The sequence below is a fragment of the Oreochromis aureus genome, linkage group 10 (assembly GCF_013358895.1).
Source record: "Oreochromis aureus strain Israel breed Guangdong linkage group 10, ZZ_aureus, whole genome shotgun sequence".
Taxonomy (NCBI): domain Eukaryota; kingdom Metazoa; phylum Chordata; class Actinopteri; order Cichliformes; family Cichlidae; genus Oreochromis; species Oreochromis aureus.
This window is the reverse complement of record NC_052951.1, coordinates 14,420,416-14,447,037: the sequence shown is the minus strand read 5'-3', so window position 1 is coordinate 14,447,037 and position 26,622 is coordinate 14,420,416. Positions and strand designations below refer to the sequence as shown.

Below are 26,622 nucleotides of genomic sequence, written 5' to 3'. Positions count from 1 at the left end.
TTTAGGAATACTGGAGACCTGGTTTGCATGCTGTGTGCAGAAGACTAATGCAGCTGCAGGGCCTGCACAGTGGGAAGTGTTGCCATGGTGAGCTGGGTTATCGGGCCCTGAGAGAGACCGTCCACACAGTCCTCATGGTCAGTGCAACTGACTTTACTGGTAATGCAAATGGTGTGTGCATGCTGTCTGTGCTAGTGTATTATTCTACACAAATATTCACAAATAGTGAATATGTGTCAGTGTGGTTTAAACCCTTGCAACAGAGAAACAGCCGTAGCGGTAATGTTCAAACCCAATAGCTACTTCAAACTGTGCTTCCTCCTTTTTCCTTTCTTCAGACACAGCAGCTGACAGAGTGAGACGTCCACAGGGATCATGTCCACTGGGAACAGTGCTGTGGAGGCAGAGCCTATGGAGAGCCACAGTGACAGTGTCCAAGAACAATGTGTCTGCTAAAGTCATCCATGTGTGACGGGCTAAGGAAGAGGGATCTTACGAGGTGTTTGTTTCTCTAAGGGCTGTCAAAGAAGGTAGGGTAGTGAGCAAATATGTGCGAATAGTTATAAGATTCATTGGACATTTGGGGAATATCCTCATTTGCTTTTATCTGAAGAGTAGATGTGAAGATTGACATGACTCATATCTGTGCTAACTATGCAGTTTGACTTAGCAGTCTGTTAGCTTAGCATAACAAAAGACTCCAAATAGTACCTAGCCTGGTTTGTCCAACTTTAACAAACTTCATCTAGCAATATCTTACAGCTGACTAATGAATAAATAACATCTAATTTGTTAAATATGAAAATCTGTTGCTGTTAGGTGGGTGTTGTTGTGTTGTCTTTCGGCCAGCTTTCTCCAGCCAGTTTTTTTCCCTCAAATCGGATCATTGTACATTAGAAAAAAAACATTTGGCTGCAGGTTCTAACTTTATTTTTACTACACATAAACATTAGAGAGGTATCACAAATTTTCATTTAAGTATATATGCCAAAATGTTGAACTGTTAACTTAATGGCTGAGAGTTGTATTTCTGGCAGATAAAGATTCATTACACAGGATACTAATACAACACTGCTTAAAAAATGAAAATAGATACAAACAAGACTAAAAATCGAAAAGAAAGAAAGAAAAGAGGGACAGAGCTTGTAGTTTAACCAGGGCGTAATAAATACCCTTTTTTACAGAAAGTAATCTGTACTCAAATCTAATGGGTTCTTTCATTCACCCAGCTGCATGTCTCTGCCGGGTTTCATGAAATTCAGCTTTTTAAATTTCAGCGTGAGCCACACAAGTATTCATATTATGGACAGGGCAGAATAATTTGGGCCAGGCCTTGTAACTACAGACGTTAATACTTTTAATCCTACACCTTCTATATATTATTGCTGGTAAAAGTGTGTGTGTAAATTAAGAAAACAACAACCAATCTATCATCGTCATTTTTGCTGTGGATTGTGAAGACCAATACATGCTATCTGTTCACTTAAACACTGAAATGCAACGTGTAATTAAGTAGATATCTTATCCGCAGGATTACTGTCACATAGATGAGAGAAACAAAAAGCCTGCTGGATGAGCGACACTGTGTCATATCAACAGAGAGAGAGAGAGAGAGAGTGATGCACTGTGCTGTAAATTCATTAACTTATCTCAATAGAAACCACCTGTGCTTTCAAGGAGAAAGTAAAACAGGCAGACAGCTCTGACTCCTGTCTGTTCTGTAAGTTCTTCTACTTTGAACAAAAAAAAAGACTATTTGCTGCAATCAGTGAGTTCATCCACACTGATTAACCCATTACCCACCTTCTGTGCAGCCAGAAACTGAAGGAATATTTCTACTGTAAAACAAAAATAATAGTACATTATAATAATAATTACACAGTGGCCAACAAATGGTGTAAACTGGGGAAAGCCACACAGGTTGAGTAAAAAAATCACATCTGTATACAGTGCAAATTAAGCTAAGGAACTTTTCATCCTCAGCCACCTCTGAACCATGGTGTGTTTGCTCAGATGTAGCAGGTGTTGGTCACTGTGAAACAGCTTGTTGCGATTGGTCAGAATTTGCCTGTGATAACCTAATAGGTTTGCTGTTTACTTATTTAGAAAGACAAACACATTAGTAGTATTTTGCTTACTAATACTACTAATGCTTCTCATGGGCAGTCAGGATGGGCCTGTCGGGTGGTCCCTGGCCCCTTAGGCCCACAAACAATGCTCCAGTATCCATTATCTTGCTGATAGACAAATTCTTGCTTAGCTGGAATAAAAAATATTGAGAATAAAATATTCTCAAATATTGGCATAAAATATTATTTTTCCTCCAGTAAGTGATTCCCAGAGATCTATTAGCTGAAAACTTAGTATAGTGTATCTCAGCATGATGGGCAGCGTGTCGTTAAAACAAGAGGAAACTGGACAAGTAGAGGACAAAAGATGAAGTGGCTATCTACAGAAGATAAACAGTAACTGAAAGTCATGGCTTTAAACAGAAAGAAAATCCATTTGAGTGATGAATCCAAATTTCCAAATTGTCTTCAATATGGACAGAGCAGGTGAGGAGAGAGGTACAACAGTGAGCGTCTACAGCCATCTGTAAAACACGGTGAAGGCTCGGTCATGGCTTGAGACTCCATTTCAGCCACTGGTGTTAGGAATCTTATTTGAACACAGAAAAATACCGTCCAATTTCACCCACCATGCAATACCATCCAGAAAGCATCTGATTAGTTATAGCTGCATTTTTCAACATGACAATAACCACAAACATTCTGTCAGCGTATTATTAAAACCATACCTGGATAGAAAAACAGACAGTGGAGCACTATCAGTTATAGATCAGCCTCCCCAGAGCCCGGACTTCAAAATTATTGAAGAAGTGTGTTAACATCCAACGAAGAGCTTTGAATGTCCTTCAAGAAGCCTGAAGACCTCTTCCTGAATAGATTTTTTTTAATTACAAGAAGCTTGACTAAGAGAGTTTAGGCTGTGTTGAAGAATAAAGGTGGTCATACCAAGAATAGGCTTTCAAGCTTGTAAGAATTGTACAAATTGTGGTTTGTTGTTGCACCTTTCCTAGCTTATATAAGAAAATGAAATGGGGCTCAAGACTTTTGCACAGTATTGTAGGTTTCAAGTACTTTACTTTACTGTAGAACAGCAAACTTGAGGTTAGTTACAGGTGGTGAAAAATATTTCAAACACTTCCTTGCACACTGCTTTTTAAATGCTGTCCTAATCCTTAGATGCAGAGGATAAAATAAAATATATAAAAGATATCAAGTCTGGCTCTCGGTAGCCAGGTCAGTGGAACAGGCTGTGCTCTGCTGAAGTTTGATGATTGAGATTTCTCTAGACATATCTGCTTTCCTCTGAAAAAAGAGCTAAGCGCATACCACCCAACTATTGTGGCTCTGATTGAAAAATAAAATGAACAGCAAGTGGGACTGAAACTTTCACCAGCTTTCAATCAGAAGTCACAAACTTTTGGCGGTCTTGTCACGATATTATGGAACCGCATTGTTTCTCGTCGATCAGTCAAAGCCTGTCATTTAGTGTGGAAATTATTTAAGACTTCACAGCCTGAGTGCAAATCGTCTGAAGCTGTAGCTGCTGCTGCTGATGATGCACCCTCTCACAGTATTTCCGTGTAACAGCATGAAGATTTGTCAGATCAGACTCTTTTGTACTGGTGAGCAGCCACAGTGTCCTGTGCGTCAGATTTAGACATGCTATGACAAAGATGCTGAGAACTCAGTACATGACATTATCGCAATTTCAGGTGAAATTTGTCCGTCCTGGCAAGACTTTAAAACATGACTCATGCTGACTCATCCTCTTGCCTCTTTATTCAGCCATGATCTGCAGAGGGTGTAGCCCCAGTGTCTGCAGAACTCCTCTCAGAAATCAGAACATCTCAGTGTAAGTTTGCGTTGTCCTTTTATTCACTTTGCTATGTTTGTCACAAATGTGGAGTCTTCTAAAGGCCTCTGTTAGAGAAAAAAGCCAGTGCCGTGATATAATGTATTGTTTTTTATTAATTATATAAAGACTGAATTTGTGTTACATGTTCGTCATGTTTGTCTCCATGTTTCACTGTTTGTTGTTTGGTCTTTAGGTACTTTTTGGAACACGTTTGTAAGGAGAACTGCTTACATATAACCTTGCACATGTGGTCTTCCTTTTATTCATTTATATGGGCAAAAATTGACATTTGTAGGACTAATAACTTTCACACAGACCTTTAAGTGCATATAAAATCTTGATATACTGTACACCCCACCCCCCACACACACACTTTTTGTTTTTGGTTACCAGTGTCCTGTAGTGTCCAAAGTGTTCTGCCTCTGCTTCCATTTAGCTGAGCTGTGATACGAAGCTCTCAGGTGATGTGACGTGCCTGAGCAACTGGCTACCACCCAAGCTTTCTGATGCGTAAAAATTAACATGGCAACTGCTACCATGTGCAAAATCTTGCAGTGCAGTGCAGCTGGACCGGGAACAAGTAATGACTGAAGGTTCTTCACTAATCATCTCTATTTGCCACATAAGAAAAAAAAAGAAGCTATAACGATCGAGCATGTCTTCCAATTTTATAAAATCAAGTTTAATAAACTCCAAGAGATCTTTTGATAGCCTTGCTTTTTTTGCGGACGACTCATAATATAACAGAATGTGATGATATAGTTACAGTGTTAACAGTGACTCACTGAGGCATCAGCTCTTTTGTAAGCATACAGTGCATCCAGAAAGTATTCAAAGTGCTTCCCTTGCACCACATTTGTTACGTTACAGCCTTATTCCAAAATTTTTCACCTAGAAATTCCTTACTTGAAATTACTGAAAATTTATTAGAAACATGAAACAAATATATAACATATATAATATAATCATTTACAGCTTTGCCTTGACACTCAAAAATGAGATCAGGGGGATTTGGTTTCCACTGATCATCTGTCCGATGTTTCTACAACTTAATTGGAGTCCACCTGTCGAAATTGCACAGTTGTGATTTGGGAAGGCACACACCTGTCTGTATAAGGTCCCACAGGTGACAGTGCAGGCCAAAGCTCAAACCCAGTCATGAAGTCCAAGAGATTGTCTAAAGACCGCCAAAGCAGGATTGTATCCGTACAGATCTAGAGAAGGATACAGGAAATGTTTTCAGTATTGAAGGCCCCAGTGAGCACAATGGCCTCCATCATCCGTAAGTGAAATAAATTTCCAACCACCTGGACTCTTCCTAGAGCCAATCTGAACGAAAGGAATAGAAGGGGTTTAGTCAAAGCTGCAGTGTTGCTCTGTGGAGAGATCCTCCCAAAAGGACAACCATTTCTGTAAAAGTAATCACATGACAGCCCACCTGGTGTTTGCCAAAAGGCACCTGAAGGACTTCCAAACTGTAAGAAACAAAGTTCTCTAGTTTGATTACACAAAGATTAAACTCTTTGGCCTGAATGTCTGGAGGGAACCAGGTACCACTCATCACCTGACCAATACCATCCCAACAGTGAAGCATGGTGGTGGCAGCATCATGCTGTGGGGATGTTTTTTGGCAGCAGGAACTGGACGACTAGTCAGGCTCTTGAGGAACCTGGTAACCTTGATGATAACCTGCTGCGCAGCACTCTAGATGGTGTGCCAAGCTTGTAGCATCATATTCAAAAACACTTGAGTCTGTAATTGCTGCCAAAAGTGCTTGAAAAACATGTTGAGCAATGGCTGTGTCTTTTTTCACTTTGTCAGTATGGGGTATTGTGATTAAACTCATTTTTATTTGAGAATAAAAATGAGTTTAATCCATTTTGGATTAAATAAAGCTATAACATGACAAAATATGGAACAAGTGAAACAATGCTGTGAATACTTTACTAATGCACTGTATGTGGAACAGCCTTTGACATGAGCTTACAAAAGCAAGTGAAGATTTTTTCACAGGATGCATGAAAATCTGTGTCCCATCATTCTGACTGTTGCTTTTCATGTATTTCTAGTGGTTTCAAAGGTCATAGACACTTTCCAGAGTAATACTGAATACAATTCCACTTAAACTATTAATATAGTGTCAAAAGGCTACACAATGAAAATTATAAGTGAAACAGAAAGCAGACTCCACAAACTGAGCAATGTTGGGATCCAACATATGCATAGCCCAGCATGAGGCTGAGTACTAATTCAACCTGACAAAATCGTTTTTATGCTGATCTCAATTGGAAACAAAGTGCTTGTTTTCTTGAAATCACAGAAATGTCAAACACCCTGCTTCAAGCATCAAAGTAGCCACCTTCTTAATGGTGCCCATTGTGATGTAAAGTTATCCATTGTGATATAGGGGTGCATGCAATCTTGTATGGCCATTTGCTCGTACATTAATATGCAAGAACAAGTACATTTCTTTGTTTTTGTCTTCAGATAGAATGAAATTGAGCCTTCATGACAAAAGGAAAAAAAAAAACAAGACCAGTGGAACTGGAGTTAAACAGCTGGGTAAAATATATAGTCTCCAATTAATTTGCCAGATGGATGCAAGCGTAACACATGCCAAAATCAAGGTTATTAATACAATTTTACAACATGTAAATTTAAAAAAATGATTTACAACATTTAAACTTGCTATATTTTGTTTAATTGCAGACAGTTTAAAAGATTGATGGTACTCTTACATCTGTGAGTAGAATAAACACAACTTAGCCATTTGAGGGTGACACGTCACTCCCTTATGTATCATTTCTTTCACTGGCTAGCTGCTTGTTTTCTGTCTTCATGGTGAGATATAATTATGCCCCTTGTTCTTTTTTTAATTCTCTTTTCTTTTACTTGTCAGCTCTGGAATTGTTACGTTAAAAATATCTGAAAATAAACATAATAAAATCAAACTGGCTAACAAGAGGAGCCTATAGAGATTTTAAAGAGCTCTTCTTGCAAGCAAATGTATTTCGCACAAACATACATGCAGCATACAGACCATGCTTCTGCTTGCTAAAGCTGCCGGACAGGACCTGAACAAAGCAAACGTATAAAGTATATCCTCTTAAAATTTGATATCATATTTAGATTTAGATTTAGATTGATTTGCACTGTTAATTAATGATTAATTAATTAAAAATCAAGCAGTCAGTTGCCTCATCTGTATCTGATTTTGAGAAATATATTTGTAGCACTAAATGATTCATGGCAATGTTATCCCCGTATTTATGTTTCTACTGTAGATAGATAGATAGATAGATAGATAGATAGATAGATAGATAGATAGATAGATAGATAGATAGATAGATAGATAGATAGATAGATAGATAGATAGATAGATAGATGATGTCGTCAATTGCTTGTTCCTAAGGAGTCAACTGATTGTTGAGGTTTTCTCTGTATTATTATAGGATCATTACCTTACAATACAAAGCGCCTTGAGGCGACGGCTGTTGTGATTTGTTGCTATATAAATAAAAATGAATTGAATTGAGTTGAAATGGATCCACATGGGAAATTGTTGTACTGCTCTGTCTTTTGTTTCTCCAGAAGGAGCTGAACAAATCTGATCAGCTGACTAAGTTCACTCAGCGTTTGTCTAAAATGGAAAAAGGAGAGGAGTCAGAAAGGTGTGAGCCTACCAGAACTCTGTTGCCTGCTCCTCTTATCTGCTTGAGGCCAGAGGCTACATTAGGCGCTTCTATCACAGAACAACTGAGTTGTCACTGTGGTCAGGTTGCATTGTGGGTAATGTAGGCCTTAGGTCTTTGAAGCGAAAGGACAATCTGCAATATGATTTTGATTTTGGCTCTTTTTTTTCTATCATGAAATGAGCGAAACACTTTTTAGACAATCAAATTCAGAATTGTGTCTCATTGCGTCATTAAAGAAATTCCACGTGACCATTGGCGACCGGACATATCAAGTACAAAACCATAATTACGTGTTGCTGTTCACTTGGCGATTCCTTGAGATTTTCGCTGCCAGCCATTCTTTGTTTGACTGTGGACTCATGGATGCCTGACTGTTGTGAGGAAGGACAGACTGCAGCAAAAGTATTGTAGGGACATTCACACGCATCTCCTCCCTGCACTCCTGGGGGAGGATCCATTCCCTTCCAAACACACACCATCGCCTGAGGGGCAGAGTGACCGCTCAAGCAGTGCCTGCCTCAACACTTGCACACACACAAACACACACACAGACACAGAGGCATGTTCATGTTAGACCGTTGCAACATCCTAGCCAATTGATTAGACAACAATGAATGCCTAACGGACTGACTGCCTATTAATGATTAGCAGCAAACCGAGATATGTGTGAAGGATATGCTGCTCTCCAAACAAAGGGTGATTTTAGTTTGACTGCTGTGAGTGCTCACGCTTCTCCTTCTTCTTCTTCTTTCTTTTTTTTTTTTGCATTTTAATGCAACACCCTTATTCTTCCACCCTTTATCTTTTTTTAAGTGAGACCACATGTTCCTGTCTGTATTTCTTTGCTTTATACAACTATCAGTCCTATCAGCACACACACACACACACACACACACACACACACACACACACACACACACACACACACACACTTTAAGAACAATGCTCTACTCTTCTTCCCCGCAGTCTCTCATTACCCTGCTGTTTATATCTTTGTCTTACTTTCACTTTCTAGCTCTATCTTCCTTGTGCCTCGTACTTCTTTTTCATATTATATCCGTGTCCCCAGTCTTTTCTTTACCTCATCCTCACTGGCATGTTCCCTCCTGTCTCCCACCCTTTGTGGGTCTTATGCTTGACACCTTCCCCAGCCCTTTGACATGCTCCACTTCATATTATGAGTGTCACATGCCACCTTGTTAGGTTTTGTGTGTGTGTGTGTGCGTGTCTGTATGCACACACTGACTGTTTTCCGCAGAAGGTGAGAGTGAAGCAAAGAAAAAAGAGAATGAACAAGGAGGAAGAGTTTACGCATTTAGCCCGAGTTTGTTAATAATTAATGTGTCACAGGTTTGCAAAATTGCCTCACGCTCCCTCTGCTCAATCCTCCCTTCTCCCTCTCTCCCTCTGGCTTTCCTTTCTCTCCTTCACTCTGTCTTCTTCCTCCACCTCCCTCGTGGCGTTGGCTACCTCGCCCTCTCCATCTCAATCTTTCTCCAAACACAATGCTCACTCCGGTGTTGCTGTGTGCCTCAAGGGAAGATGAAATGTTAATACACTCGTGGGGAAAGAGGCACCAAGCGTCCAGCTAAGATGCCCACCATGACTCCATCTTTCTGACCAAAGTCGTGGGCAGTCCGGGTGACAGTGTGCTGCCATAACAACGGGGGCACATCCAGCTCACAGTGGATTTTGGTAGCACTGTCAGTGAGAATTTACTTGCTTTTACTGCCTCGTATGTTTTGAAGACCCTGCTGATGCACCGCTTGTTGCCTCCCGGTTAATTTTAGACATGAAACGAACCAGTAATTTGTATTATTTTTAAAAGCCGATCAACGAAACTAAACGAAAGACTTTCTTCGCATGTTTCTCCCTTTCTCTCCTCTCACTGCAGTGCCCGTCACTATGCCAGCCGTCTAATGCTTCAGGGTGCTGGACTGCGCAGGCGGCAGGTGACACGGATTTCAATAAAAGGGATTATAGATGTGGGGACTGCAGAGAGGGAAAAACAACACATTCATGTACACATTTGGGGCAAAAACATGGCTGCAAATAGGCAGTGTACACACAAGAAAGCATTTTGGCTTAATAATTTTAAGACTTATAGAGAATGGTCTCATTTTAAAAGAAAATCTGGGTTAAAAGTGCCACCAAAAAAGCAATATAAGATCCTGGATTCAGTCATTCAATCTGCTGTTGTAGTTACAATATGAATGTAAAAATCTGTGGACAGCTTTAGAACCAGCACCGAATGAATCAATTTCAATGGACCTTTTGTATAACAAAAAGTTTTGTTAAAAACAGGATTTTTTTTGAGCATGCACACAGTGTGAAAACATTTAATTTTTAATGATAGGTACACCATCTTAATTATAGTTCTTAATCCACTGAAAGAGGTGTCTTCCATTTATAGTGGAAGCCAAACATTCAATTATATAAACACAGATGCCAAGTGACAGAAATTTAATAAGAGCCTCTCAAGGTTTTCTCATATTTGAAACCTTTTACAGTGTGTCCATTGTCAGGTGCTGGACGTCTGTGTCTCAGTAGGTGGACAGAGGACCACAGAGTGACCTGCTCAGGACAGCTGCTGACATAATGAGGCCAGTAAACAAGCATCTGTCTCGCCCACTGAAAGGCAAACTCACTCAGACCAGGCCAATTCTCTCCCCTTCTTTCTCATTGTGAGTTTTAAGCTGGGATTCTGCAAATGGTCAGACTGGAGACAGTAAAAACATAGGATCTCCCATAAGCCTATGGCTATAATGGCTATAATGTAGAGATGAGAGAGGTCATAGTAGTATTTAAACCCCTCTCCTTACTGTTACACAAATGCAAATATTTAAGATGATTTATCAACTATACAAGGAAAAGAACTAACGCATGTTCTTTTTTCAGTAATGATCGAATTTGTGTGTACTCAATTATATTCAGTTCATTTCTGCCATGTAGCACTGCCGTCTGATTGGTTGCCCCTGATTTGTCGTTGGTTCGTTAGTGGTTTTTGGTTGTTTATTGGTAAAGTTTTCCAGGATGATTTTTAGAGGCCTGGACAGGACTGATGCTGTCCTCATCTAGAAAACATTCAGTTTTTTGTGTAAGGTCTGTGTAAAGGTTACAATTTAAAACTTAGACCATGTTTTTATACTTAAAAAAAAAGTGAAATTACAAGAGTCCAACTTGTAATTTGAACAAAAATTTGTAATTTTTATATGGTGAACATAATTATATCATGTAGGATCTGTATAAAATTAAACAGCTTAATTTATTCTTGTTGCAATGATGTGATAAAATCTAGCAAGAGTGGTTACTTGCCTGGACTCGCCATATCACAAGATCACACAAGATTTCAAACCATGGGAGACTTACTGGGGTTATAAGAGGCAGAAACCTGTCGTCACAAAATATAAAGAGAATTCTCTATCAACCCTGGTAATGATAGTTATCCTTCTTTATTAAAGTATGGATTGACGTCTCAGTGTCGCAGTGATTAGCACTGTTTCCGCACAGCAAGAAAGATCAAATCAAGAGTTCAACTCCACCAACTAGCCGGGGCCTTTCTCTGTGGAGTTTGCATGTTCTTCCTGTGTTTGCATGGGTTCTCTGGCTTCCTCCAAGAGTCCAAAGACATGCAGTTAGCGTGGTTAGGTTAATGAATGCGAGTGCCTCTCTGTGTTAGCCCTGTGATAAAGGTGTACCCTGCCTCTGACCCTGTGACAGCTTTTGTGACAAGCAGATGGATGGAGTGACAACTATGTGAATTTTAGAGGGAAAAAAGATCCACATGAGAAGTTTTATGTCAACACAAAATGCACAGGTTTATGAATATTAATAACTTGTGTTAATTTAACTCAAGTTAAAATTGCTTCCATAGCAAAACATTTGTGTGCAACCAATGTCCACTAATGAATTAAGTAAATCCAACATTCTTTTTTTTCTTCTTTTTTTCAGTGTAGGTTATAACAAATTTGTATTTTAAACCAAACATTGCTAACCTGGTTAGCAATCTTTTACAAATGCTAACCTGGTTAAAAGTTGGGTGTGTTGGTGTGCTGCTTCTACACTACCTGCTGCTTGATGCTGGCTTTGTCCTTTTAAAGTGGAAACACTCCTATGTGTCCTTTTAGGGGTGCTTACAAAGATGTTTCAGACAGTAGGAACAAACTACCATTGTTATTAATTTATCTGGAGGAATATGCTTTCAGGGAGTATACACTTCTTAGGTGCTTTGGAACAAACAGTTATGGGGACTACCTGGGAGTAAGTACCCACACGGGAGGTCCCTCATGAACTAAATAATTTCCAAGCCCTTTTTTCCCCTATTTTCTTTTTACACCACTAATAGGAACTTTGAAGTGCAATCTCACCTCTGCTAGTGTTCCTTTATTTTCTTGTTTCGGCTTGTTTCATTTCAAGTCTACATCTCATCGCTGTGTGCTGGATGCCTTGTAGCAAGTTGGGGGAAAATTAGTAAAGAGTTTTATATTGTAATCTAATGAGTTAAAATGGTAGAACTGCATATGGGTCCAGCTGAGCTGAGACTCCAACCAGCTTTTGTGGTGCATTCATTAGAAGCTGGAAGTTCGAATTTCCAAATTTCCAGTCAGGATTTTAAAACTTAAACGCCCCGTTGGAAGATGGACTTTCAGCTCAGAAAGTTAGAGCAGGTAAAGCTTAGTAAAAGTGTAAAATCAGCCACTGTTGTGTATTTGTGACTGGAAAAATGATCCATATGCAGATATTTGACCAGGGTCTATTTGTGAATGCGCTTCTGTATTTTTTTACTGCACAAAAGCAAGCAGTGCACTGTATTGTTAGTAATACATGAATGCCTCTACTTTTCTAAGGAGCAAAATAAATCCTGATTTTTCTTGTCTTTACTTCTTCGCCATGCTCAAATCAGGAGTGACGTCACTCCCGGCTCCGACATTTATCTTCAGAGGTTAATGGCCTGCTGCTTACACAGCTAATGTTTTACCAATGTTTACACTTTTTAACTCATCTGGCTGAAGGACCGATGAGCTAACGCCACGGAGAGGCATCCGCCTTCCTTCTATCCATTCACACTTCAAGGGAATCACTATTCCTCCGGCTGCGCTCGTCAGATTTTAGTGAAACTTACACAAAGTGATCACCTAATGGTTCTTTACCCAAACAAAGCTCATTGTCAAGGTCACATTTGTGGTTTTACAAGGAATAACCTGTGAATTCTGATTCGTTAGCTGGATGAGCTACTGCAACATTGATGTCTGAGTATTTAATTAATGGAAATTGCCAGTGCTGTATTTATGTGCGCTTCCCTTCTTATTTAGTCTGATTATCTTGTTGGACGTATGATTTCAAACCTTCTTCCTATATTAACTATGGCCAGTGAGAACCAGTGAGGGATGTAAACTCACAGCGAAAGCAGACTATTGTAAAGTATAAGGGATTGAGTGATATGCCAACATTTCATGACCTAGAGTTTGGTGAGACACACTAAATGTAAAGGAATGAACCATTGGTTGAGAGGTTACAAGCCAGCAAACGCTTAGGTAAAAATGTTTATTTTGGTAATAGCAATAAAATGCAATCCCATATCTATATATCTATCAAATGGGGGCTTTCAGATTTTTTTAAACTTGTAATTTTCTGTGTTAAATCAAGGTTATTAAATCTGCTCTCACTATTTCACTCGTGGTCCGACATCTCAAATAACAGCAACCATAAGCTACTAGGAACATTGTAGTATTAGTACAAAGAACAGTATCATCAATGCACCAGATAGCATCTAAAATGACTTGGAAGACAACTTACTAAAGCTAATTTCCATAATCACATTGTCTCAGCTGGGAAACCTCCACCCACATACCCAATGATGCAGTGGCTACAATACATACAAGATTCGGCATTAAAGCTTATCCTAACAATTCATGAAGAAAATAAAACAAAAGGGAAAAAATTAAGAACATTTTAGGAGACAAACATTAATACTTTTCCACAGAGAACAAGTAACTCAGACTACATTAATATTACTCTTAAATGGGGTCTAATGACCACACCCATTTTTGACAATTGCATGTGTTTATACTCCAGAGGAGGGGGAGAATTGTGAAAATTTATAATCAAAGTCATCAAAATCTTCATCAGCAGGTTTCCTTTATGTTAGCTGGCTCGACAAAACCTAAAACTACAGACAGAGAAAACTTTCTTTGTTAACAGCTGCTTTCTTCCTCAGACTCTGTGCACGCTCACATAAATAGGGGGGTGTTTTACAAGTCATTTTACTCTCCTTCCACTGAAAATGAACCGCTTGAGTGCCGCCTACTTCAGTCACAAGGTCATCGAGCGCTATGAAGATATATAGCAATATATATTCCTGAACACTATTAAACTTTAAACTTGATAGATTTAAACACAAGTCTCGAGAAGTGCACGCAGGTCTCGCTCTGTCTAATGAGTGAGACATGGAAATCTCTGAAGGTTCTGGTCAAACCAGAGTAAAATCATTTTTCTTGAATATATCAGTGAACACTAATCCATTTTCTAATGCGCGATTGTGCCGTGATAGCACACAGACAGACTCAAGAGGTGAAAACAATATCAGCCATGCTGTCAGTGCTGGTGAAAACTGTGACAAGACTAGACTAGACTTCCTTTAATGCTGCATTTATTGCTCTTCCACAGTTTGCCTTTACTGTATTTTAACCACTGGTAAGGTTTTATAAGTACTGAAAAGGACTCCCTAAATCACAACATAAATCATTTTGTTTTGTTGCGGAGTGCTACCAAAGCATGTATATAACAGCATGTTATATTCTTACAGCGCAGGTGCTGTCAGTGCAAATGTCAGGCAGCGTCCTGCGGTGGTAAACTGCACTGGAGTTTGCATTTCAGCTACACCTGCATGCCTTTGTATGAAGAAGGCATACGTGTGATACACATGTAAACATGCTGCCACTGATGATACAAATTACATTGTCTGCATTTGCATAGAGAAGGACTGGAATGAGGCAGAGGAGAGATTTATTGCTCCATAAGACAGTAACGGGGGTTGAGGTTGTTGGAGAGTGAGGGTAAGGAGAACTGTTGAGTCTTTTCCTGTAGTATGAGTCATTGTTGGCAACCTGACTCTCCAGTCTGATTGCCTTGTTGAGCTCGCTTTTGGCATGGTGGCGCTCTCACTATATCCTCTCCTGAGCGCCTGATCCATGATATTCATGAGGTTTCTAAGTTCCCCGCTAATAGCTGTTGAAGAAGTGGTGAATGTCACATTTTATCGTCTTTGAAATCGCGTTATGGTTTCCAAGGTAATTGTATCTTTGTATCAAGACGAGTGCAAATTTGTTTTGATTAAAGCGTATGATCTATAGTTCCTTAATTTTTAGAGATATGTAGGGTGAGACATTCACAACAGAAAAAAAAAATGATGGTGAGGTGTAAAGTAGAAAATATACTGTAGAACAAATCAAAGCTGTTTAGGGTCAATCTTGCTTCCGTAAAATGTCTTTTTTTCCCCCCCTAAGAACCGAACGCAGGTCGTGGCTGCTGTTCAGACTGTAGAGAGAAGGTTATTTGAGCATTTGAGAAGCAGGATAGAAGAGCCAGGGCTCAGTGGAGTGCTGACCAGAGAAGGAAGGGCCAGGCAAGAGAGGGAAGCAGAGCGTGGAGTACGAGCAGTGTGCAGTGTTGGAGCATTGCCTGGAGGTATGGGGGGTGCGGCTGCCTCGGCAGCACTATGTGCCTGCACCAGGGTTTACAATCCATTACGAACAAACCACAGGCAGCCAGTGGATTGAGTGATGCACAGAAATCGACATCACAGGAAGCAGCGAGGTCTGCCAGTCTACGTTTCACCAAAAATGTGATTATATCTCTGCTATGTACAACATCGTTAGGTATAAGATCTGCAGTGGCCTCTTAACATGTAGTGTTGTTCAAAAAAATTTACTCTAATTTTTTTTATTATTGACCTTTTTGTTAAATGTTTTTATGTAAAAAATCTGATTTGCAGCTTTCAGCTTCATTTGGGTGCATATTGTAAACAAGGTTTAAACTGCCTGAGGTTCTATACTCCAGCAAATGAATGACGATCCCCCACAAAATCACACATTTCCTATCTTGTTTCAGCAGTACTCCACTTCCCAACGTGACACCAAGTACTATGTGATTGCTTGAGAAGCTCTTCATTCATTTGCTTCATTGCCAAAGCTTGTGCAGTCCTGCAAAGCCCTGCGCATAAAATTTGATGAATTTGGACTTTTTAAAAACATTCTACATGTTCACACAGGAATTGATTGAAACAAAATGTAAAATGTGATATTTATCTAATACACACTATTATTTTTATACCCATAAAGCCTTACTAGACCATATAAATGTTCCTGAAGATTACATTTATCACAGGCTAGTTAAAAGTATATTAGCGAGTATATCATTAGGGCATGAATTGTTGCTACTACAGTGTAACAAGGAGTCTTTTGGGTTTGTTTTGTATCTGAGTGTTTTATCATAAGATAATACCTCACACCTCTGGGAACTTCACTGCACTATTTAATCCTGCTGGGCTCTTCTTGTTAATAAAATTGATTGTGCATATTGCATCATTATTTTTAAAAAATTCTCTGACTCATGCACGTCTCACTTCAAAGCAACAAGTGCAGCATGCGCAAGAGAAACTAGAATGGATACATTGTGTGTTATTTGTCATATTGAAAGACTTTATATTCACAATTTTGATTTTAGCACACTTTATTACTTTTTTGTGAAGTCATGTAGTGCTACTAGTCCTAGAGCTGTACAAGTTTAAATACTCATAAAAGGACAATCTAGAAAAGTCCATTGTTTGTCAGTGGTTCATTGTTTGGTGGGCAAGGGAGGACCCAAATACAGGACTCACTCCTGGTTAAGTCCAAAGATACGGACAGATGATAAAATGTTTCATTGTTTTGGGGGGGGGGTTTTACAATATATTTGCAACCACAAAAAGCGCAAAGGTGTCTGTAGCATGGCTCTTTTTCATCAAAATCCAAACCATTTTAGTGTGAGGAAATAATAAATACAATGTCTGAAAAAATTCAGTTTTCCATGATTTTATCCTTTAAAAGTAAGTCGACACTTAATATTGTGCTATCTAATTTAAACTTCTGACTCATGTGATTCGTTTTGCTGTGACAGAGATGAAAAATAGTTCGATGATGAGTTCTCCTCCTGATGCTGGAATGAACCAGGCCAAGTCTGCCAAAGGGCCAAGGGTTAGAGTCATCAGAAAAATATAATATTTATAATAATAGCAGAAATAAAATGTATTTTATGTTTCTCTTAAATGAAAGAAAATGCTTCAGTAATTTCTCTTCTTGGTCAGTCACAATTTGTGAGTGTATAAATACGTCATATCTTCAAAAATTATTTATCTATTCTGCAAAACACACACTGGAAAAACAGCTAACCTCTTATAATCAGTGCCTACCTCTATAAAGGCCAGTTAGCCATATAGTTGTGCAAAATAGAAACCTTTCCATATATCTGTAGTAGTATTAGTAGTAGTAACTATATTTTTTGCTTGTATATTGTTGTATTTTTACACAAATATCAGCCTAATTCATTTTGTCAGGCATACAAACTGTCTGTACTAAAGTTTATGGGCATGAAAAATGTGTCTGAGATTTCTCAACAGCATAGTGGAAAGGACACTGCCCTCCCCAAAGCCCCGCCATGATCTTGATCTCATTCTTGTTGTGAAATTGACAGAACCTGTTTGTTAGCAAACAAAACAGCAGAACCTCCCAGCAGCCTCTGGCTGTTATTTTTACACCTCAGGTACAATTAGTGCTCCCTTTGCCGAACTAAAAACCTCCATAAGTCTTTCTTCATTCTTCACAGGGCCTTAGTGAGAGTTGCACAGACACGGGGAAAAGGCCAGAGATGCAACACACAGTTTTCCCACTGGAGCGAGACATGGAAAAATAAGTTAGACAGAGCAAGCGAGAAAGGAATTGAAGCGAGTTGAAACGGAGTAGAGAATGATAAAACCCTGTTGGGGACACAAAAAAGAACAGGATAGGGGGCATTTCATCGGGGCATAATTGGCAGTCTTTGTCAAAGGAGGCCCTTGATTTAATAGGCAGGTCTGGTGACTAAACCACTGGAGTGCAAACAGTGGAGAAAAAGCTGTGGCAGATCTGGAGTTTCCTGACCAGCCGCCCCTCCCCTCCTCTCCCCTCCCCCTCCCTGTCTCTGTAGACAACCAAGCAACTAGCTCACAGCCTGTTTTCCTGACTGCTTGCACCCAAGCCACACTGCATATCTCACCCTGCCACCATGTGCGGTGCACACTGCTACACACATTCACAACACAGCGCCATTATCAGCTCCCCACCATATTAAGATTTCATCCCTTCATTGACAAGAGGGAGAACTACAGACCAGAAATTTTATGTGATCAGTGCAGCAGCAGCAGCAGGTGCGTACACCTTAGTGTGGTCTTACCGTGTGACAGAGCAGCCTTTACTCAGTCTACAAATGGGATGTGATACCCTCCAACCTTACAGTAGACTTAGCACAGCACAGATGAAGGAGCGTCTATAACTTCCTTCCTGAAACCTCATCAGGTACATTACAGCATAATACCAGCTATTGCAGAACTATATGGGGCCATGTACTTGCAGCTGTATGCTCACTCCCCATCAAAGCACCTTTTAACTTGAAGAAAGGAAGATCATGGACCTGATATGTAACAAAAGCTGGATTTCACTGCACATGGAGCTGCAGCGGGCTACCTTAGGTTAGCCAAATGCACAGAGTAAGCATACTGTAGTGAGATTTACATATGATGTACAGTACTGCCGGATCACATACAACTTGCTAGACATTGGTCTAGCACAGTCAAAGGCCACAAAAAGATAAGCAGCTGGAGGGCAATTTTCACCTATTCAGCATTAGAAGTGATGACAAAAGAAGTCACACCTTATTAATTTATTTTAAGGGTGTTATCCCCAAATTATCCCCAAAATAATTGCTTCTAACTGTTGCAGATTTAACGCTGCTGAAAAAAAACCAGTATCTTTTTCAATTAATTCATGCCATCATTAAAATAGACCCTACATGTCAGGCTTGAAAAGGGTAGATTAATATTACTTGATGTACTACATGCATTTAGTTCAACTAAATGCATGTAGTAAATCAAGAGATAGAGCATGCAAAGCTGCACAGGTCTCATACATGTATTCCACCTCCTCTGGCTGTGGCTCACGTGGTACAGGTTCGATGCCCAGTACCACAACGCGGTGAAGTGTCCTTGGACTGAGGAACAGCTAATGCTAAAAGCTCTGATAAAAGTACAGAGTCATTTACAATTCCAACCAGACCCTGTAGTCAAAAATAGATAGATTTGCTGGTAACTGCTACAGGGGAGATATAAATAAACCCAAATCAATGCACACATTTTCTCACATTACAAAGCTTATATCTAAATCAGGAAATTCCTTGTACCGGGTATTTCCCACAGTACAACTGGTCAGCATTTAAGGGGTTAAACATGAATGTCTATACATAACATAACTTCACCATCTGAAACAGAGAAGCACGTCAAAAATCTTACCTTGTCAGAGTTTTGGTTTCAGTGCACCTTGTGGTCAAAACTGCCGGTCATACATCATTCATTGCACACTCAGTCTTATCTGAAAGGAACTTTCAAAACCACCCACAGGTTATGAAGTCTAGGCCAGTGAATAAAAGCTTGAGGAATAGAAGGAAATGATAGACTGCACCTGAACTGACCCAGTGAAGTTACAAAACCCAAAGCTTTGGTAAATTTGGTCCTTTTTTTCTCCTCCAGACAGCTAAAATATAACTTACAAATTTACATTTCCTGATTTTATGTAATGTGATGTGACAAAGAACAACATAAAAACAAAAGAAGCGATACATAACAACCCCCAAAGATTAAATATGCTTCCAAAATACACAGTTATGATACAAACCCATAATTCTGCATACAAAGCCCTAAAATTTGTTTTAAAAATCCAAAGAAAACACTGCAGTGTAAGATAAAGATATCACAAAAACTGATTTAAAAATGCTATTATGTTTTGTATGTGCTCTCTATTTGTGTGTTTAGTGCTCGGAAGGAATTAAGGTGCTAAAAGGTGTGACAGAGGAAGGTTAGGTGGGGATGAGTGGCGATGGAGGGGGGTGGGAGGGCGTGAGGTTGCGTCAATGCTATGATTAGCGCGGACCAAGCTATGCTGTTATTGATTGGCACAGTGGAGACACTGGGCTGCCTTCCACTACACTCTAATGAGAAGCCCTGACCTCCACTAGTCAGCAAGGTCACCAAAGCCTACTGTAATTGCACTTTCTCTAATGGCGTCAGTCACGCACGCACTCCAACCCCAGTAATGACAATTACCATAATGTCACCAGGCTCTGCGGGGGCCTTCCAATCATCTGTCATTTTGGGAGAGGGGATGTTAGTCAGCTGCTGCCAGAGATTCAAAGGGTGCAAGAGTGTATTTGATTATGATACCTTCACACACTGAAACCTGTTTCTTAATCACCAGGGTGCACCAGATTTTATACCGACCATGCACACACATGCGTGCTGCCTTAAAAAACCAAAAATATATTAATCTCACATGAAAAATAAATGGCTCGCACTACGTTTAGCTACAAACTCATTTCCACGTGCAGCCTCTGGGAAAGCAGGACACCAGTGATATCGATATTTTTTCTTATTACTAATTATTTTTGTCCTGCATTGTTTGTGTTCTTCTGCTTTGTTTGTTTAATTGTTTCCTTTCTGTAGGTGAAAATGGTTTGTCTCAATGTCAGAGACTTCAAAGACCTCAAAGACTCACAAACTAGCCAAATACTCCTCTTCCATTACATGAAAAACACCCCTATTTTACTATATACTACACTATACTATACCATATTTTATATGTATTTATCGCCCAGACTTATCAGAAAAATGACAGCACTGATCAATTGTTTAAGGGGGTTAAAACAATCAGTGTTGACGTGCATGACCTCTTAAGAGCATGCGGATGCTCTATGCGTCAATAAGCTAAGCTCGGTGCATGTTTTAACCCCTGCTGAAGAGGTCCATGTTACCAAAGAAGTCACCTTGAAACATCAGAAAAGAAATTGCTACATTTATTACTGAGATTTCTTTGGGAGGTGTCAAAAACCTACAAAACAATCTAAACCACAGATGGTCAAGGGCCGCAAACATCATCCACTTTCCCAGTACGAAAGTGTCAGTGAAACCTTTGTCTGACTTAAAAAATTTTTTTTATGTGTTTTTGATGATTAGGCTGGAATTTGAAGAGTATTCTTTGCAAGTTTCCATTGCATTAACTTCAATAGTTACAGTTAGGACCATATGATTCTTGACAATGAAACTTTATTGTGTACTTTTTTTTGGGACACAACCATAGTTAATGTAAAATTTTTCAGTGTGTGATTAAAGTGCAGACTTGTGACCTGTATTGAGAATTTCTAAACACAGTCTCCCATTTTCAGAGGCTCAAAATCAATTGGACAGTTGACTGATAATCAGTTTCATGGTCAGGTGAGGCCTGTTTCCTTCTTATTAAATGACGCTATTAAGCAGATAAAACATGTGGAGCTGATTCTAAGTGTTGATCTTGTTGGTAATTGTTCACTGGAAATCTCGATACAGGAACAATCTAGTGCGCTCTTAAAAAGAATGAATGCACTGGCTAGCTCAGCAACACCAAAAAGGCCTGAAAGAAGACCTCGAAAGCGCATGATGATGGAATTATTTTCATGGTTAAGGAAAACGACTTCACAAATCTATCCAAGTTTCAAACACTCTTGAGGAGGTGGGTGTATCATTGTCTCAATCTACAACCAAGAAACACCTTCATGAATGGAAGTACAAAGGTGATTTATAACAAGGTGCAAATCACTTCTTTTTCCACTCAAGAAAAAGAAGGTCACACTTGGTCTTTTTCAGATCTGTGCCGCTTCTTTGAGATGTTTTCTGGCAAAGTCTAAGTTGAACTTTTACCAGAATGATGGGAAGAGAAAAGGATGGAGAAGGAGAGAAACAGCTTATGATCCAAAGCACACCACTTCATCTGTCAGACATGGTGGAGTCAGTGTTATGGCATGAGAATATATGGCTGCCAGTGGAACCGGTTCACTAGTGTTTATTAATGATGTGACTGCTGATAGAAGTAGCAGGATGAACTGTGAATTGTACAGCGCAATGCTCTCTGCTCATATTCAGCCAAATGCTGTAAAATTGATCAAATGGTGGCTCACAGTCCAAATGTATAATGACCCAAAGCTTACTGTAAAAGCAACCCAAGAGTTTCTTGAGGTAAAGAAATGAGGTATTTTTCAATAGCAAAGCCATTCACCTGATCTCAGCCCAACAAAGCATGCGTTTACTGAAGTTACTCTAGAAACATGAAGACGGAGAGAGACTTAAGTCATTGACTGTTCTTATATTTAAAACAATGCTAATTTGTTCAATTACTTCTAAGCTCTGAAAACTTGTGTCTGTGTATAACAATGGCTGTAATTCCTAAACATTTAATTCAAAACTTGTGTTAAGTCCCTTGAAGTAAAAGTAAAAGTCTGGACTTCAATCACTTCTTGGTTGTTTTTTTGTTTTGTTTTTTAATTATATATCATGCAGAGAGGGAAAATTTTAAAAGGTGTGTCATTGTCCAACAACTTGTTGACCTTACTGAAAATCTGCATGTCTGAAACTGCGAGGTGACTGTGATAAAAACAGAGCACAGATCGCTTAGTGTCGTTATTATTGAGGGGTCAAAATTTGGTCAAAATACAGTTTTAATACAGTTTGTTTGTTTGTTTATCCCCACTTGATTTTTCTCTGCAGAATATTGGGTTTCCAGTAGAACAATGCCAAATGGCTCTGTGGGTGTTTTTAATAGCCTACTGTGTTTGGCTTGTGTTTGCTGTTCAGTGTTGAAAAATCAATCTTCCTTCTACTTTTCCCCGTCTCATGAGTACTGTCGTGCATTACAGTGATTCAGTTTGTTTTAATTAGAAATGCAAAGAATAAACTTTTGTTTTCTAATATTTGTGTTCCCTTTATTTCTTTCTATATGATTAACATCTGGTGGGTAGGTGTGAGCCGCCTGCTGCTGAGATTTTTTCCTACCTCTACAAAGAGTTGCATTGTGGTAAAAACTGTTACTCTTATAATGGAATAAAACTGCTACAGCTAATAATATGATATTTTTATAAGTAGAGCAGCCAAAGTTAAGACTGTAACACAGGTTTAATCTTAGCTCACTGACCAAATCCTTATTCATGTGCTCATATCCAGCAGCTATAGTTAGCATTAAAGCTGTAGCATCTTTTTTATAATGACGCTTTTACACACACTTCAACACCAATATCTCATGTTTTACCCCTTAATAAAAACTAATCAGGCATTGATGTTTTCAATAAGTCACCCTTTAAATTTTGCCTTGGTTGTCTTTTGTCAACCTCAAACTGGACCATTCAACTGTATTTGTTGTCCTTTTGTCTTTAGCAACATTTTAATGCAGTTGACCAGCAAAAACTATGGTTTGATGATTTGTTACTTTTACTCAGACATTATCTAATAAATATCACTTAGCATGAATTTGCATATGCGTTTGTGTCTGTGCGTATGTGTCCATGCACCCATCTTGGGTAATAACTTAGCACTCCACATGCTCATCCAAATATGGTAACCTCTGGCTCCAACGAAACTGACACAGCACATATCAGTGCTAACAGTGAGGCTTTAGAGTGGGACCTTCACAAACCAGCAGCTACATCTTTTATGTACAGTATATGTATAAGACACGTTCTTGAGATTTAGGTGTCCTTCGCTGTGTATTATACCTGGATTCTTTGCAAAGTTATGATGCATAATAAGAGATCCATAATGAGATTTTAAATGGGACCTATTTTGCTTTTCTTTATTTTATTTCAAATACTCATATACAAGCTTGGGCAGCACAGACTGCAGTAGTTAACACTGTCGCCTCACAGCAAGAAGGTCTTGCTGCTAGTGCCTTTATGTGTAGAGTTTATATGTTCTCTAAATTGGCCGTAGGTGTTGTCTGTCTCTCTGTTTTAGCCCCATGATGGATTGGCAATCTATGGACTGTTGTATCCTGGTGTATCACCCTATGAGAGCTGGGACAGACCCTCAATTGGAAAGAAAATGAATGGATGGATGGATACAAGTATTCTTACAGTGTTAGATGTTCATATTAAAAATGGGCAGAAAATAATCCCTGTGAGGCAAAAGCTAATGTTTAACTCTGCTCTAAATGCTCAGTTTCAGACTTCTCCTCTCAGTTGCTCCCTTTAGGGGTCAATGCATTGGACAATCTGCCCCATCTAACCCTATCCCTATCTTCTTCTGTCACACACTCTGCATGTCCTCCTACACTACATCCATGAATTGTCTTTGTGGTCTTCTTCGTTTCCTCCTGCCTGGCAGCTCCATGTTTAACATCTTAGCTCTCTTATGTCTGTTAGGATGTTCTGAATATTGCCAACTGAGGCACAAACTGAAGCCCCACTCATATGCTGTTTAAATCTTTTTGCTTGTGAAGCGCGGCCAATCAAAGGAAAGTGACCTTAAATGATGAGGAAGGGAGCTAAAATCTCTTATCTTAGTGACTGAAATGGGAACATTAGAATTATTTTGGACCAGAAAAGCTACTCCAGTAACAACCAAGCATAAAAACATGATGCTGGAAATGAGTATTAAAGACCAGGACCTCCTCTAAAACCCAGTCCCTCTTCCCACTGCAGTATTTTTTGTGCAATCCCTTAAGAAATGGCAAGGGGCTCAAAGCCTTCCAGGATTACAAACAATGTGAAATATATTGTATTGACAAAACTGGTCCAAAAGTCACCAGATACCACCAACAGACTGTTTTTGTGAAATGGTGCAGGAAAGAGTCACAAAAACCGATCATGAGCAGCAGCAGCGTGAATGTGCTTCAGGAATGAGTATGAGCCACGTTGGCTTAAACAGACCGACTTATTGTCAGTCTGATTGTAACTTGGCTGCTCATGGGTCAGCTGATAGCATGCATGACTGAGTGTCCTATATGAACCGCTTCAAGCTTGACTTTGAGCTTTCAAGAGTGGACTTTTTAAACTCAATCTGGCCCCACCTACACGTGAAGCGAAGCGAAGTTCATTATGTAGTTGGCCTGAGCCAAAGCCATTAAATGCAATAATCACTGAGTAAAGACTGTGTTTAGCTTTAGTTGTACTTCATACTAGTGTGATTCATAGCGTCTCTCTGCAACGTGAAGATGAGAAGACGTTTTCGCAGACAATCGGCCACTATGCGTTCATCTGCATGCGTGATGAGGGGAAAAGGTTTATGCTATCTGGCAGAAAGCGTACGCGCTTTCCTTCAGATTTACTGCAGCGTGTCTCCAGTTTTAGGAGGTTCATGTATTTAAGTGAGAGCTGGGGTCATAAAAAAAGTGGGAGTGAAAAAGAAAAAGTTAAAAAAAAAAAAAAAAAGATGGCCAGGGTAGGTGGTTGCTAAATCAGTGAGAGCACAAAGAGGCAGGCGTCTGAGAGGTATTGACCCTCCATTGATCGTCAGAAGCTGCGTGGTGGTATTGACCAGATAGAGGAGAGACCCGGGGAGGCAGCACACAGCTCCACTGCTGAGAGAGAGAGAGAGAGAGAGGGAAAAAATACAGAGAAAAACAACCATATACACTGCCTACTCTGACCTTGTGGGCCGTCGCTGTCCTACAGCCCACACCACTCTACCCCCACCTCAAACAGAAAATGTGTGTGTGCGTGTGTGTGTGTGAGAGAGAGAGAGTCAGTGGCCCCTGCAGAGAACCATGCAGAAAGCTTGGCTTTATCTTACTGAGGCCATTTCCTATCGTGTCTCTCAAGAATCTTCACTGTAACGCCGGGAAACACCGCAGCAGATAACAGTCCGCAAGGGCCTTCTTCTGCTGCCTCTGCTACAAAAACACCCAGTCGTGTCCGTATGTAGAGCTGGACCTCGGAAAAATCGCTGAAATTGGTCAATATACAGTATTTGTTATGATCCTGATTTGATGGTTCATTACTTAGTAGCAGACAGTTTTCACACTGTAAACAGAAGGTGGGGGGCAGTGGATTTTATTCAAATGTGTTACAAAACAAAGCAATGTCTCCAGTCAAATATGAATGCAAGTAATTTAAAGAACACTTATCTTTGCCACAGTTGAAGCAGTAACTGGGAAAATGTGGTGCTCAAAGAGGCAGGCAAAACCGCCCATGGTAACCTGTAGCATAAGCTATAGCATTGTTGATCTCAGCAATGTATGCTTCCAGAGGTGAAGGAGGGTGGAGACGTGTGGTGACAAAGAAAAGGTGCATACAGTATTTTGTCACCGTCGGCTGTGATGTCAGTCAACACAACATTTTTTTAAAAATTTGCATACATGAATGAATAAGATGATATCAGCATCATGCAGGCACAGGACTCTGTGCTCGGGGCTCCAAACTCAGGAAAGTCATGGGGTAAAAAAAAAAAAGGAAAAGGTGGAGGGGAGGGGGGGTCATTAAAGTGAAAACCAGGAGCCACATGGGAGGCAGAATTTTAAATGACTCCCCTTGTAGCAAGACTAGCCCAACAGAAGGACTAAACCTCTCTCCCTCTCGCTCTCTATCCATCTCACTCTCTCCCTCACAGAGATGCAATTAATTCGGATGGAGCGTGCCAAGTGTGCAGAGATAGAGCGAGCGGGATGCGCCCTCGCACATGCCGGAGGGAGGACAGTTTCACATTCCCCAGAACAAATACAGATTTGGGGGGCTTTCAGCCCAGCGCGTCACGACCAAACTTCATCCCATCATTTCCACCTCGTCTCTCCTGAGTTCCTCCTCACTGCAGCAAGAGCACCACCCAAGCTTGCTTCACATCTATCACGCTCGCGAGCTCGTCAGCTAATAAAAATGCTGCACAGCCCAGAGTTTAAACCAACTCTAAAAGAGAGCATGGTGTGGA

At 39.9% G+C, this 26,622-nt stretch overlaps 1 long non-coding RNA gene across 1 annotated transcript; it reads left to right on the top strand.

Moving 5' to 3' along the window:
• On the top strand, positions 1 to 26,365 carry LOC120442247. The gene is made up of 3 exons (XR_005614583.1): positions 1 to 137; positions 339 to 530; positions 26,308 to 26,365. It is a non-coding gene; the product is annotated as an uncharacterized LOC120442247 (long non-coding RNA).
• The last annotated feature ends 257 nt before the right edge of the window (positions 26,366 to 26,622 follow it).